The sequence below is a fragment of the Eleutherodactylus coqui genome, chromosome 7, assembly GCF_035609145.1.
Source record: "Eleutherodactylus coqui strain aEleCoq1 chromosome 7, aEleCoq1.hap1, whole genome shotgun sequence".
Lineage (NCBI taxonomy): Eukaryota > Metazoa > Chordata > Amphibia > Anura > Eleutherodactylidae > Eleutherodactylus > Eleutherodactylus coqui.
Window position 1 is genome coordinate 174,842,336 of NC_089843.1, and position 14,473 is coordinate 174,856,808.

The window sequence follows — 14,473 nt, forward strand, 5'->3', positions numbered from 1 at the left end:
ACCCCACAGCGGCCCCAGCGTACCAGGGACACCCCCACAGCGGCCCCCAGCGTACCAGGGACACCCCACAGCGGCCCCCAGCGTACCAGGGACACCCCACAGCGGCCCCCAGCGTACCAGGGACACCCCACAGCGGCCCCCAGCGTACCAGGGACGCCCCCCCCCCACAGCGGCCCAGCGACGCCCCCCCCCCCAAGCGTACCAGCGACGCCCCCCCCCCAGCGTACCAGGGACGCCCCCCCCCCAGCGTACCAGCGACCCGCCCCCCCCCCCCAGCGTACCAGCGACCCGCCCCCCCCCCAGCGTACCAGCGACCCGCCCCCCCCCCAGCGTACCAGCGACGCCCCCCCCCAGCGTACCAGCGACCCCCCCCCCCCCCCCCCCAGCGTACCAGCGACGCCCCCCCCCCCCGTACCAGCGACGCCCCCCCCCCCCGTACCAGCGACGCCCCCCCCCCCCCAGCGTACCAGCGACGCCCCCCCCCCCAGCGTACCAGCGACGCCCCCCCCCCCCCCCCAGCGTACCAGCGACGCCACCCCCCCCCCCAGCGTACCAGCGGACGCCCCCCCCCAGCGTACCAGCGACGCCCCCCCCCCCCCAGCGTACCAGCGACGCCCCCCCCCCAGCGTACCAGCGACGCCCCCCCCCAGCGTACCAGCGACGGCCCCCCCCCCAGCGTACCAGCGACGCCCCCCCCCCAGCGTACCAGCGACGCCCCCCCCCCCCAGCGTACCAGCGACGCCCCCCCCCCCAGCGTACCAGCGACGCCCCCCCCCCCCAGCGTACCAGCGACGCCCCCCCCCCCAGCGTACCAGCGACGCCCCCCCCCCAGCGTACCAGCGACGCCCCCCCCCCCAGCGTACCAGCGACGCCCCCCCCCAGCGTACCAGCGACGCCCCCCCCCCCCCAGCGTACCAGCGACGCCCCCCCCCCAGCGTACCAGCGACGCCCCCCCCCCCAGCGTACCAGCGACCCGCCCCCCCCCCCCAGCGTACCAGCGACCCGCCCCCCCCCCAGCGTACCAGCGACCCGCCCCCCCCCAGCGTACCAGCGACGCCCCCCCCCAGCGTACCAGCGACCCCCCCCCCCCCAGCGTACCAGCGACGCCCCCCCCCCCGTACCAGCGACGCCCCCCCCCCGTACCAGCGACGCCCCCCCGCACCCCCCGTACCAGCGACGCCCCCCCCCCCGTACAGCGACGCCCCCCCACAGCGTACCAGCGACGCCCCCCCCACAGCGTACCAGCGACGCCCCCCCACAGCGTACCAGCGACGCCCCCCCCCACAGCGTACCAGCGACGCCCCCCCACAGCGTACCAGCGACAGCCCCCCCACAGCGTACCAGCGACGCCCCCCCCCACAGCGTACCAGCGACGCCCCCCACAGCGTACCAGCGACGCCCCCCCACAGCGTACCAGCGACGCCCCCCCACAGCGTACCAAGCGACGCCCCCCCACAGCGTACCAGCGACGCCCCCCCCAGGTACAGGACGCCCCCCCCCCCAGTACCAGCGACGCCCCCCCCCAGTACCAGCGACGCCCCCCCCCAGTACCAGCGACGCCCCCCCCAGTACCAGCGACGCCCCCCCAGTACCAGCGACGCCCCCCCCCATTACCAGCGACGCCCCCCCCCAGTACCAGCGACGCCCCCCCCAGTACCAGCGACGCCCCCCCCCAGTACCAGCGACGCCCCCCCCCAGTACCAGCGACGCCCCCCCCCCAGTACCAGCGACGCCCCCCCCAGTACCAGCGACGCCCCCCCCAGTACCAGCGACGCCCCCCCCAGTACCAGCGACGCCCCCCCCACAGTACCAGCGACGCCCCCCCCCAGCGTACCAGCGACGCCCCCCCAGCGTACAGCGACGCCCCCCCCCAGCGTACCAGCCGACGCCCCCCCAGCGTACCAGCGACGCCCCCCCCCAGCGTACCAGCGACGCCCCCCCCCAGCGTACCAGCGACGCCCCCCCCCAGCGTACCAGCGACGCCCCCCCCCCCAGCGTACCAAGCGACGCCCCCCCCCCAGCGTACCAGCGGACGCCCCCCCAGCGTACCAGCGACGCCCCCCCCCAGCGTACCAGCGACGCCCCCCCCCCCCCCCCCAGCGTACCAGCGACGCCCCCCCCCCCCAGCGTACCAGCGACGCCCCCCCCCCAGCGTACCAGCGACGCCCCACCCACCCAAGGGCCCCGCAGTCTGTGCTGCAGCTGCTCCGTGCCCTGCTCTCCAGCTGCTGCCGCTCCCTCCGGCCTCCGCTGAAAGTGGCTGTGCTCAAGCTGCCGGCGCTCAGTCTCCTGCTGGCCGTTGGATCTCTGTCTCCTGCTGCTGCCAGCGCTCCCTCTAGTGTCCCTGCTGCTGCTGATCTATCTGCCTCGGTCCGCCGCTGCTCTTTGCCGCCCCCTCTGCTGCTGATTCCTTCGCCGCTGACGCCTTCCGCTGGTAAGGCCACACACGCCCTTCCAGAAGCTGGGGGCAGTACAACATGTAAAACCCCTGTATTATGTCCCCACCCCTAACTTCTGGTGGCGACACAATACAAGATACCGAAGATCCGCGGCCCCTGCCGGTTTTAGCTAGTGGTGAGCAGCCGATGGCTGCGCATGCCACCATCGAGGGCCTCTGCGTGCCGCCTCTGTCACGCGTGCTATAGGTTCGCCACCACTGCCCTAGGCTATGCTGCCTCCCACAGTCAATGCATGACACACGGGTGGTCTGAGAAAGATGCTTTGATGTCTGACTAGACCACGCCTGGGCTGGACCTATGCTACCCTTAAAAATAATAAAAAAAAGCTCTGCACCTCAATAACAGAGCTCACGCCATATTAAAGATGACCAAAAACTAAAGAGAAATCTATTTTGAAAGCGAAACTATCATTAGCAGTAAAGGACTTTACTAACCAAATAAGGATCTTGGTCAAAGAACAGACAAATTGAAGCTCATAACAAAGGACATTGTGGATACCTGGAAGACGGCAAACAATGCCTCGAAGAACTTGAAACCAGACTAAACCACCTGGAGTCCAAATGCGAGGACCTGGAGAACAGGTCCAGGCGAGCAAATATCGGATCAGAAGACTCCCGAGTCAATAACCGTCTTGAAAGAGACAGCCACTTCTCTTCTCCGCTCTTCTGCCTAATATAGATCAGCAGCAGTGTCAGGGTAATAAAATTTCTAAGTACAGCACCAATCGGGCCCACCCCACTTGCCCGTTGCCGGCGGTAAAGAAAAAAACACCACACAGAGGTCTGGTATCATTCCTCACACGGGACATGGCTGCGCTTTGCCGACGTTTATTACAGATTACATGAGATCTTATAATCCTTTGTCCCATCACCAACAAGGGGTGATGGGCTTATAACCATATATGGGCAGTCGGATTTCCGGCCTGAGACAGTGAAAATTATGTACATGGTTGAACATCTTGATATCTTGTTCCAGCGCTTCTGGGAAAACGGCCAAGTACAACGCGGCCTTGTGTCTGGTTCCGTATCTTCTCTGAATTTCTAGAACATCTCTCTCAGCCTTCTAAGCCTTGGAATATCTGATGTAAGGCGACATATAAGTTTTATCTCATTTGGAAATTAAAAAACTTGCATATAGGTATAAAGCATAAAAAAACATATGGCAATATATACATATATCCTCACAGCAGCTGAGGATGGACAGGATCCACGGGCCTTGACGCGCCCTCCTATCCGGGAGCTGCCCCAGGATTTGATCTTGAAACTACACTATAGTAAAACACGAGATCAGATCCTGACTGCAGCTAGGCAGCTGTCCCATCTCCCAGGACTTCCAGCTTCAGTCCAACTCTATGCAGATATATCTCCCATCACCTTAAAAAAACGCAGATCCCTAGTGCATGTGACCCAGCACTTCAAGCGCTAACCTAAGATACAAGTGGGGCTTCCCTTTTACTCTTCTATTCCAACATCAAGCAAGAACACTACAAGAAGCCTACCAAGCTACGGAGGCTGTCTGCATTCCAGTGACTGACATACCTGCCCTGAGACGTCTACCACCGCGCCCCAGACGAACCTGGACTACGACAAGTCCGACGAGAAGACCACGTAGACCAGCTTCCACTCCAGCCAGGACCAGATCTGATGGATTACATGTGAGCATTGACTATACAAGGGGACACCCTTAGAAGGCAAAAAAATGGACACATGATACGAACTGTTGGAATCGTACTGATCTAAGTGGTACTATATGTCCACATAAGCTTAGACACAATGTAGCTTCTTTATATCTTGAATGGTATGTTATTGTTGCATAGGGATAACTTTTAGCTTTCCTTATTTCTTTTTCTAGTTTCCCTTTCTTGGCTCCGTTCTCTGCGGCTACCCTGCCCGAGAAACCATCGGGTTGAGGGTAGGGAATCTGTTAGACACATTTTAAACTACACTGGCTGTCGTTGGGGATGGGGGATTTTTACTCCCTCCCCAGTTGCAAAATGTAGAGCTTAATAAATGGTTTGACATTCTGATAGGCATTGCTGGTCTAGCCCTGCTTCTCATGTTGTTCCACAAAAAGATGACTGCCGAACACCCATTGTTGGGGAACGAAATCAGACATCCCCGGTTGAGTCCCAAGACTCTTTTCTATGTTCACCTGTTTATGTTGACCCCAAAACGGAGAAGTTTGTTGATGCTCAGTTCTCCCCTTCCTAGATCGTCGGGTAAACACACATCCCCTCAATGCTATAATACCTCGCTAAGGAATCTAAGTCCACAGAGCGAACAAAAGTAATTGAAGACCCATTCTAATGGTCCAAATTATCTCCCACAATGTAAGGGGGGTTTAACTCTCCACAAAAACAGGCCTTACTTTCCTATATAAAACACCGCCCAGACGTAATATGTATTCAAGAAACCCATTTTTCCCAAACCTCCACCCCTAAATACTTTCACCCACAATACTCCAGATTCTACACTTCCACTGCCTCCACGAAACATAGAGGGGTCCTGACTTTTCCACAACTCTTTACCCTTGAGCATAAAGCAGGTTGATACAGATGAACATGGGTGATATTGCATAGTGTCGGGATCACTATATGACCAACAGGTAGCATTTGTGAATGTGTATGCCCCCTCAGAAAACCCCCTCCCTACACTCTTGTCGCTGAGCCAGAAACTAAAGCATTACATAAATGCAAAATTGGTGTGGGCAGGAGACTTTAATCTCCCATTCTCCCCAAAATTAGACAGGACGGCAACCAACCCTAAATAGGTTTTCTGGGGTGCAGCGAAAAAAGGTGGATAGATTCCCTGACATCTCTCAGGCCATTAAGTTCTCTCCAGCAGTCTACTACTAAGAGTGGATATATGTATTACTCCCCGACAGCCCACTTATAATCCAGATTGGACTATATCCTGGTCTCAACTTCCCTTCTACTGATGCTAGCCTAGATTAGACACATTCCTTGCTCATGGTCGGATCACGATATAGTACTAACCTCTGTAATTTGGACATCAAATACCCACGTAAAAACCAAATAACGTTTAACCCCTTCATGACGCGGCCCTATTTTTTTCCAATTTTCGTGTCTCGCCCCCCCCCCCCCCCCCCCCAATTAAAAAAAATCATAACTCCTTTATTTATCCATCGACGTCGCTCTGAGGGCTTGTTTTTTGTGGGATGAGTTGTAGTTTTAAATGGTGCTATTTGATATACCATATAATGTACTGAAAAACGTTAAAAAAATTCTAAGTGGGGTAAAAACCGACATTCTGCAATGTTTCAGTGCGTCTTGTTTCTACGGCGCACAAACTGCAACAAAAACGAAATGATAACTTTATTCTATGGGTCAGTACGATTACTAAGATACCAAACTTGTATAGTTCTTTTTTTTACTATACTACTTCTTTTTTTTCAAAGACATTTAATTTTTTTCAATTTTCTGCAATTATCTTGTGCGCGCAATAACCTATTTTTCCGTAGACTTAGTTCAGCGATAGCTCATTTTTTGCAGGATGTCCTGTAGTTTCCAATAGTACTAATTCGAAATACGTAAGACATTTTGATCGCTTTTTACAGCGTTTTTTCTGGGACGTTTTTTTTTTTTGGACTGTCACCGTGCGGGGTAAATGCGCTACTTTGATAGATCGGACTTTTACGGACACGGCGATACCAAATATGTATTTTTATTTTATTTAGACTTTAATTATAGGTATGGCAAAAGGGGGTTGATTTAAACAATTATTACTTTTTTTTTTTTACTTTATTGCTCTTTTTTTTCACTTTTTAAGTCCCCCTGGTGGACTACACTATGCGATACTTTCATCGCTCCTGCAGTATGACGTAATGAGAGATCATACTGCATTCTGACAGGCAGCCTATCCCCACAGGGATGGCTTGATAGACAGTCTCTCAAGGCAGCCCTGGGGCCTTTCAGAAGGCCACCGACAGCCATGACACCTGCACGGCTCCCCCGATCTCACGGCGGGAGGGCCGTACGGATTGACAGCTGCATTTAAAGGGTTAATAGCCGCGAACGGGCGATCGCGGTTATTGCCCGCAGGTGTAATAAACAGCTGACGTCCGCCTGTATGCAGAGAGGTCGCCCCGCGACCTCTCTGCATGCATTCCTTGACGATCCAGGATTTAAATGTACATCCTGGAACTGGAAGGGGTTAAATAGGTCATTGCTGAAAGACACAGCGCTCCTCGCTCTAATTACAAAAGAAATTACCGAATACTTTGAACTGAACACTGGTCATAACTCATCCCCCATGTGGACTTGGCTGGCGCATAAGGCCTATATCAGGGGCCACCTGATTAAAATAGCATCCAGGAAAGAGGGAGAAAGGACAAGCACTTCTTTCCCTAGAAAGAAAGCTCCTCCTGCTACTAACATTAAATCAGCGACACCCTTCCCTGGTGACAAAAGCTATAAAAGATATCAAGTTACAGATCAATATACTTCTATCACAGCAGGTAGAAAAAGCTCTCCAATGGACTGGGCGACTTATTATAAATTCGCTAACAAACCAGACCGTCTGCTGGCAGCTAGTCTACGACATAGAGCAATAGTCAACAGTGTCTTTAAATTAAGCACAACTCGAGGAAAAGTGACCTTCAATCCAGATCTCAGTATAAAAAACCAGGTTAGCGCTCCTGAATATATAGGCAGAATATAAGTAATGTGTGTAAAATGTATATATCACACTTACCCGGTGTTTGGCAGAGACCTTGTATAAGATCCCTACCAACACCTCTTTATCCAGAAAAGCCTGTAGATTATGTTGCTGGTAGGTCCCTTAAAATCCCTCTGGGCTAGACAGGGGAGAGTTTCTGCAGATCCACTGTCTCTCTGGCACGAGAGCCGCTGGAGTAAAGAGCTATATACTAAGAAAATTGGATACCGCGCTCCTAGGAACATCCACCTCCGGACAACAGTCTTTCTTTTACCTCGTTTATTTGAACAACGCGTTTCGTCAATAAGACATCATCAGGTACATGCAGTAACCACAGTACTTTAGAAGATGAGCAGGGAAAAACAGGAGACCAAGATCCAGCTGATCAAGATGAAGACCGAGAATTATTAGCACAGGTCCAGAGCTAATATATAACACTTTCCATAATTACTACGACAATCTTTATAAGGGTGACTACCCACTACAGTTTTTTTTCACAGCGAAATTCGCAGGATTTTTCTTCTGCAGGGGTCTATGGGACTTGTAATGTTAAAATCGAAATAGCGCAAAATCACGATTTCGCAGTAAACTGCCATTTTGCGCGATCGCGATTTTAACATTGCAAGTCTCATAGACCCCTGCGGGGAAAAAAAAATGCTGCGAATTTCGCAGGGGAAAAAAACTGTATTGGGGTATTCACCCTTAGGCCCAAACGAATAAAGTCCCACCCCCAGAAACGTCATTCTTGGGAGCACTGAATCTTCCCTCCTTATAAAGTTCCCAACAGGCGCTACTGAATACTGTAATATCAGAAGAGGAAATAGAGGCTATAAAAAATCTTAAATTAGAAAAGGCTCCCGGTCTTGACGGATTTACCGCCCTTTATTACAAAAATTTTTAAACTTATTCTAATACAACTCCCTAAAAAAATATTCCTAGACCTTCTGAAGGGAGAGACTCACTATCACCTAGATTACCTATCAGCAAAGAATTATCGACCCATTTCATTGCTCAGTTTAGATTCACATCCATACTCGCTACACTGTTAAATCGCCTCCTCCCTTAGTCCATAGAGACCAAGTCGGATTTATACCGACGAGACAAGCTGACAACATACACAAGGTTCTAAACGTTATAGACCACGTCTCCAAACTGAATACCCAGATGACGTTGCTGGCACTGGACCTAGAAAAGGCCTTTGATACGCTATCGTGGAACTACCACTTATGGGTTCTCCAGCGTAACGGAATCAAGGGACCTTTTCTCTCCGCAATTATGGCGTTCTATTCGACACCATCCACGTTCCTGACACTTCCTACCACAAAGGAAACCCCTATTAAAAACCACAAGGGGGCCATACAGGGCTGCCCCCTATCTCCAGCTTTATTTGCCCTGTCTATTGAGCCACTTGCAATAGCTATTCGCAATAACCCAAATGTTAAGGGGGTGAGGATGGGAGACAGCGAATATAAAATAAGTCTGTTCGCGGACGACCTTTTCTTAACGGTATCTCAACCGCTAATATCTCTACCGAATTTAATGTCCATACTAGACAAATGGGCGAATTACTTGGGACTTAGAGTAAATCTAGACAAATCTGACATGGCGTTTATAAATACCCCCAGAAAGCCTTTAAAAAATTAATCAACCTTAACGTTCAATTCCAACACAAACCACATTACATAACCTATTTGGGCATCAACTTAACTATCTCAATTCAGTCCCTCTATAAATGGAATTACCCCCCTCTAATTAAAAAAAACTGGTAGCGGACCTAGTAAAATGGGATAAACCCCACCTCTCATGGATAGGAAGAATAAACTCAGTCAAAATGGTTACTCTACCTTTTCAGATGCTTACCAATCCCTGTTCCTATGCCTGTCATTCTCGAATTTCATCGAACCATATTTAAATTTATCTGGGCCAATAAATGCGCCAAAATTAGACATGCGGTAATGCATTAACATTGGAGTCTGGGTAGTCTCTCGGTGCCCAACCTGGTGAAATACTTCAAGTCAGCAAGAATAACCCAATGGGCAACTTGCTTAGGCGACGCATTGGGCCCCCTTTGGGTAGAAATAGAGAAGACACATGAAGCCATACTCTGTATCTTTCCTGACCTGGTCCACGAGCCCCCTTACTCCGGGACTGCTCCAGATGAGTCCCTTCTCATACTACCTTTTACTATGGAATAGCGCCCACTTTAAGTATAACCTTGCATCTTAACTCTCCCCATTGTTACCGATAATCCCCAACCCTCAGTGCGCCCCAAGTCTTGACCTATCTCGTTTTATATGGTGGAAAATTAACGGTATAACCTTGCTTAACCACTTCTACAACAAAAGGAAACTCTTTACCATATAACAATTCTTGGACAACTTTAAACCCCCTGCACAAGAATACTTCATTGTCAACCAGGTGTTTCACTTTATCCGCTCCTTATCGGTGCCCCTTATAATCCCCCTACCTGTATGCAAGAGACCCCTCCCAGAGAGGAATCCTTTCAAATATCTATAGTATGTTAAATAAGCCTGAGGCTGCTTAAAAGTTAATGTTTATGAGAAAGTGGGAGGAGGATTTGGGAATGCAGATGTCCCTGGAAAGATGGCGACACTGTTGCACCACTATCACGAAGAGCAGCCAACAAGTCTCCCTTGTGGAAACAACTGTCAAAATACTACACAGGATGTATTTTGTCCAACAGAGATTACATTGCTTATTCCCATCCTCCTCTCTGCTTTGTTTTAGGGGTTGCCAGGTTTTGGGCAGTATGATTCACACTTGGTCCTGTCCGGAAGTGGCCAAGCTCTGGAAGCAAATACACAATTTGTTATACCAAATGTTCATTGGCCTGATACCTAAAATCACCCACAGTCTTCCTTCTAGGAAATCGCGATCCTAAGATCAGATTGAAAGCCCATAAGCTTATACAGGTTATTTGTATGGCCGCAAGGATCCACATTGCCTCCAGATGGGAGTCATCGAACCTTTCTTTTTCGGAGGTGACTAATAGGATCTCTACAATTATGCTATACCAAAGGATCCACGCTATCTGGACGGATGCCCCAACAAACTTTCTAGCTACATGGCAACCTTGGATTAGCTATCTTGCAGCCCCAGGACTACAATAAGTTTCTTCTTGCACTTAAGAACCCCCAACCAAAGCCGGCTTCAGACTTTCAATAAGCCATGGGGATGATGTGGATCCTTGATGACGCCCTGTTATACCCTCCAAATACTCCATACTAGGAGTAAAAGGTTTTATTAAAAGCTAACTTGTACTAAATTGCCAATTCTTAGCCCCCTGCGCGGGGACATAAGACTGTATGTTACCGTTTTACTCCTGAAAATGCCTCAATAAAAACCATTGAAACTAAAACAACTTATGGCTCCGCTCTGACCAGCTAGACTGCAAGATGGCGAAATCTCCTGTGTCCATCGGAGGCTTCACTTAACAAAATACAGTAGAGCATCACCTGCATTGGCCCAATGCAACACTTCACAGAGAAACGATCTGCTGTATATGAGAGGTTAATTTCTCCTATAAACATTTAAGTGGCCCCTGTTATTTAAGCCTTTCAGGGCCAAGAGTCATAAGTTTTGTGCAATGCAGCACACTGAGGACACGGATAAAGTTGAAGGTGACAGAGCGGTGAGCCCCACGTAGAAGCATGGTTTGCCTTGTTATGAAGAATGCATTGTACACGTGTGCCTGGACCCAGAGGGGTACTGTATATGGAAGCATTATGGTACAGATGCAAGTAAGCACTGCTTTCTGCCCAAGATCACAAGTCAGTACAGTTCTCAAATGGTTAATATGTATGTTTTTTGCACACAGACAATTTGAAAATCACGCCAATCTGGGGCTAATATGAAGTATGTGGAGCTAAGGTCCATTTAGATGGGATGAATGTTGGGCAAACGATGCCTGACACTCGTCCCTGTGTGTCCTCGCTCCCCTGCTCCTGCGTGGGAGCTAGTAGCGCTGGCTCGCTCACAGATTAGTCAGTAGGGGGCCGTGGCTGCTGCAGAAGATCTCTATCCTCGCGCTCCCCCGCCCCCCTCTATTGCTTTAACATAGCGGCTGCTATTTAGACTCAACAATGAGGCATCAGCTCATCGTCCATCATTTATGCTGCATAAACTATTAGCTCATCGCTCAGTGAACACACCTTAAGGCGTCCATCACATGGGCGACATCACATCGCTGCGCCGTATATCGCTGCGATTTTCTCGCAGCAATACCGCGATTTTGTAGCGCTACAAAGTCGCATGTGACGCTACAAAATCACGCGACTTTGTAGCATCTGCTACTGACAAAGTTGCATTGCATCGCATGCGAACCGCGTTTTCATGCGATGCAACAGGGAGGAAGGCTCCATAGAGGAGCATGGGCTACAAAACCTCACGTGTCGCGGGCATATCGCCGGACCTGTGAGGTTTGTGTGTCGTTTTGTAGCATGCTACAAAACATCTCGTGTGAAGGAACCCATAGGAAACCATGGACTTTACATACATGCGATTTGTAGCACCGTAGCAATGCTACAAAATCGCGCGACTTTGTCGCTCGTGTGAAGGAGGCCTAATAGTAAGTAACCCTAATGTACCTTATATTAAGCTTTCGTGAAGACGTTCCTGAAAGGTCACTTTTTTAAAAATATAAATGCAATGAAATAGAGCTACAGTTCTGCAGTAATAGATGTGCAGAAGATGCTGGAGGGTCCGTTCCGGACAAGATTATCTGGAGACATCGTGGAAAATGGGTGGTGAGCAGTTTCAGCGCCCCTTATGGATGTGATCTGCGAGGAGAGCTGAAACTCTAACTTATTTTTTTTTCTACTTTTTATTTACTTTTTTCCCCGGCGTCATCCTGACGGCAAACCTGGAGGTTGCACCTTGACCTCGTAGGGACAGGAAGCAAGAGACTTCAAAAGCCTCTTCCCGCCTCCCATTCTCCAGTGCTTCTTGTCCCTACAGGGACATTCAAGAGGAGCTCCCTCCAGGGAGCCGCAAGGCTGACAGCGGGGTTGGCGGTCCACAGGATTGCCTCCCCTCTCACCTCCCTTCTGGATGTCAGCGCGGTCCGGGAGTACGGCGGGCCACAGGTCTGACCGCCCGGGGATCACCACCGCAGTGCATTGTAGCAGCGGGCCAGAGGTCCTTGCGTCCCCTCCGAGTCATTGGTTCCTCTTCAGCCGGGAGAGCGGCGGGCCATAGGCTCGGGAGCCTCTCCTCCAGGCTGCCGGCGCGGCTGCGCGCAACGTCGGGGGGCGGAGCCAGTGACGCGGTGACGTCAGACGCCGACAGCAACCCGGAAATGACGGGAGATTTAAAAATGGGAACCCCCCGGCAAGCTTCCACTGACAGGACACCTTCAGTGAAGGAATTTTCCTGACAAGCTGGTTTTGGTATACTGCTATCCTGCACCATGACTACCAAAGAACCAGAAGTGGAAGCCCTGCAAACCGTAAGTGTGACTTATGCAGGGTTGATGTGCTCAGGGGACTTATAGCGATGTATGGCGGGTTTCCCTTATATGCATGCATGTATCATTGCAGGACAGAGTCCACCAGGTCTAAACAGGACCCTAAGAAAAGACACAGGAAATGCGCCCTGTGTCTTAAAAAACTGGATGAGGTGTACAAAAAGCCGCTATGCCCTGAATGTACCTCGAAGATCCTTACGGACGAGCAGTCTGCATTCAGGGAAGATATAAAATCCCTGGTTAGAGAGGAGGTCCGGGCATCAATTTCCAGTCTACCCCCAGCGCAGCAGGAAAGAAGGGCCTCCAAGAGGTCTAGCCACATTCCGCTAAGGAGCTCAGACTCTGAGCAATCCCTGGGCGACCTTTCCGATGGTGAATTGTTTGACCGTCCCCCTGACGCTAAGGACGAGAAGAAAAAGTACTACTCATCAGGTGACCTGGATGACCTGATTAAAGCAGTCAGGGATACCATGAAGGTCGAGGATGTGGTCGAGCCAAGGTCCGTACAGGACGATATGTTTGGGGGGCTCAGACCAAGGAACCACATCGTCTTTCCGGTAAATGACACCCTGAAAAAGGTGATCACGGATGAATGGGCTTCTGCGTACAAACACCTCTACCTACCCCGCGAGTATATAGAGGCTCTGTTTCGCGGAAGAGGATGTGCGCACCTATGAGGAAGTTCCCAGAGTAGACGCACAGGTGGCCAGAATGGCCAAGAAGACAGCCCTCCCATTTGAGGATTCGTCTCATCCTAAAGACCCTATGGATAACAGGGTAGATGCCTTAATGAAACGGGCCTGGCAATCAACGGCTTATACGCTATGGTCCAACATTGCAGCGACTTCTGTGGCAAGGTCAATGTTCCTCTGGCTAGGGGAGCTGGATGAACAGATCAAACAGAGGGCCCCTAGAGAGGCATTGCAGGAGTGCATACCCCTGCTGAGATCGGCAACGGGTTTCCTGGCAGACGCATCTGCCGAAACAATGAGGCTGGCAGCCAGGAGCGCCGCATTGTCCAACATGACCAGGAGGGCGGTCTGGCTGAAAACGTGGAAAGCAGATACGGCATCCAAAGGGAGACCTGTGTAACATTCCCTTTCATGGCCCACACATCATTGGCGCGGACTTGGAGGAGATCCTCAAGAAGGTTACAGACAAGACCCACAGCTTTCCGGACCAGGCGAGGACTGCACTTCCACACAGGCGACAGCCATCCTTCAGGCCCTACCGGGGCAAAGGAAAGACGGGGCGCTGGTCCTACCCCAAAGGAGGCAGGGGTAAGACAGAAACTACCTCTACCCCCATAGAGGATTACCGGGTGGGGGGTAGACTTCTAAGTTTTTCCCAGGAATGGCAGGAGATTACAGACAACCCGTGGGTCCTCCAGCTCATAGCCCAGGGGTACAGAATAGAATTCTTCACCCGGCCCCCTAATAACTTCAGAGTCACCCCCACGCAATCCCCTGCTATGCAGGATATCTTTAAAAACAAAATTTCCAATCTGCTACAAATGGGGGCGGTAGTTCGGGTCCCCGCAGTAGAGCAGAGCTTGGGATTCTACTCTTCCCTATCAAAAAACCAAACGGCAGCTTCCGGATGATCCTTAATCTGAAGGGCCTGAACAAATTCATTACCTATAAAAGGTTTAAAATGGAAACCGTCAGGTCAGCAGTAACTCTAATTGAAAGAGGGGACTTTATGAGTACCGTCGATCTAAAGGACGCGTACTACCACATCCTGCCGGAACATCACAAGTACCTGCGGTTTGCCATCAGGATAGGGAGCCGTGTACGCCATTTTCAATTCCAGTGCCTACCTTTCGGCATTTCAATGGCACCCAGAATTTTCTC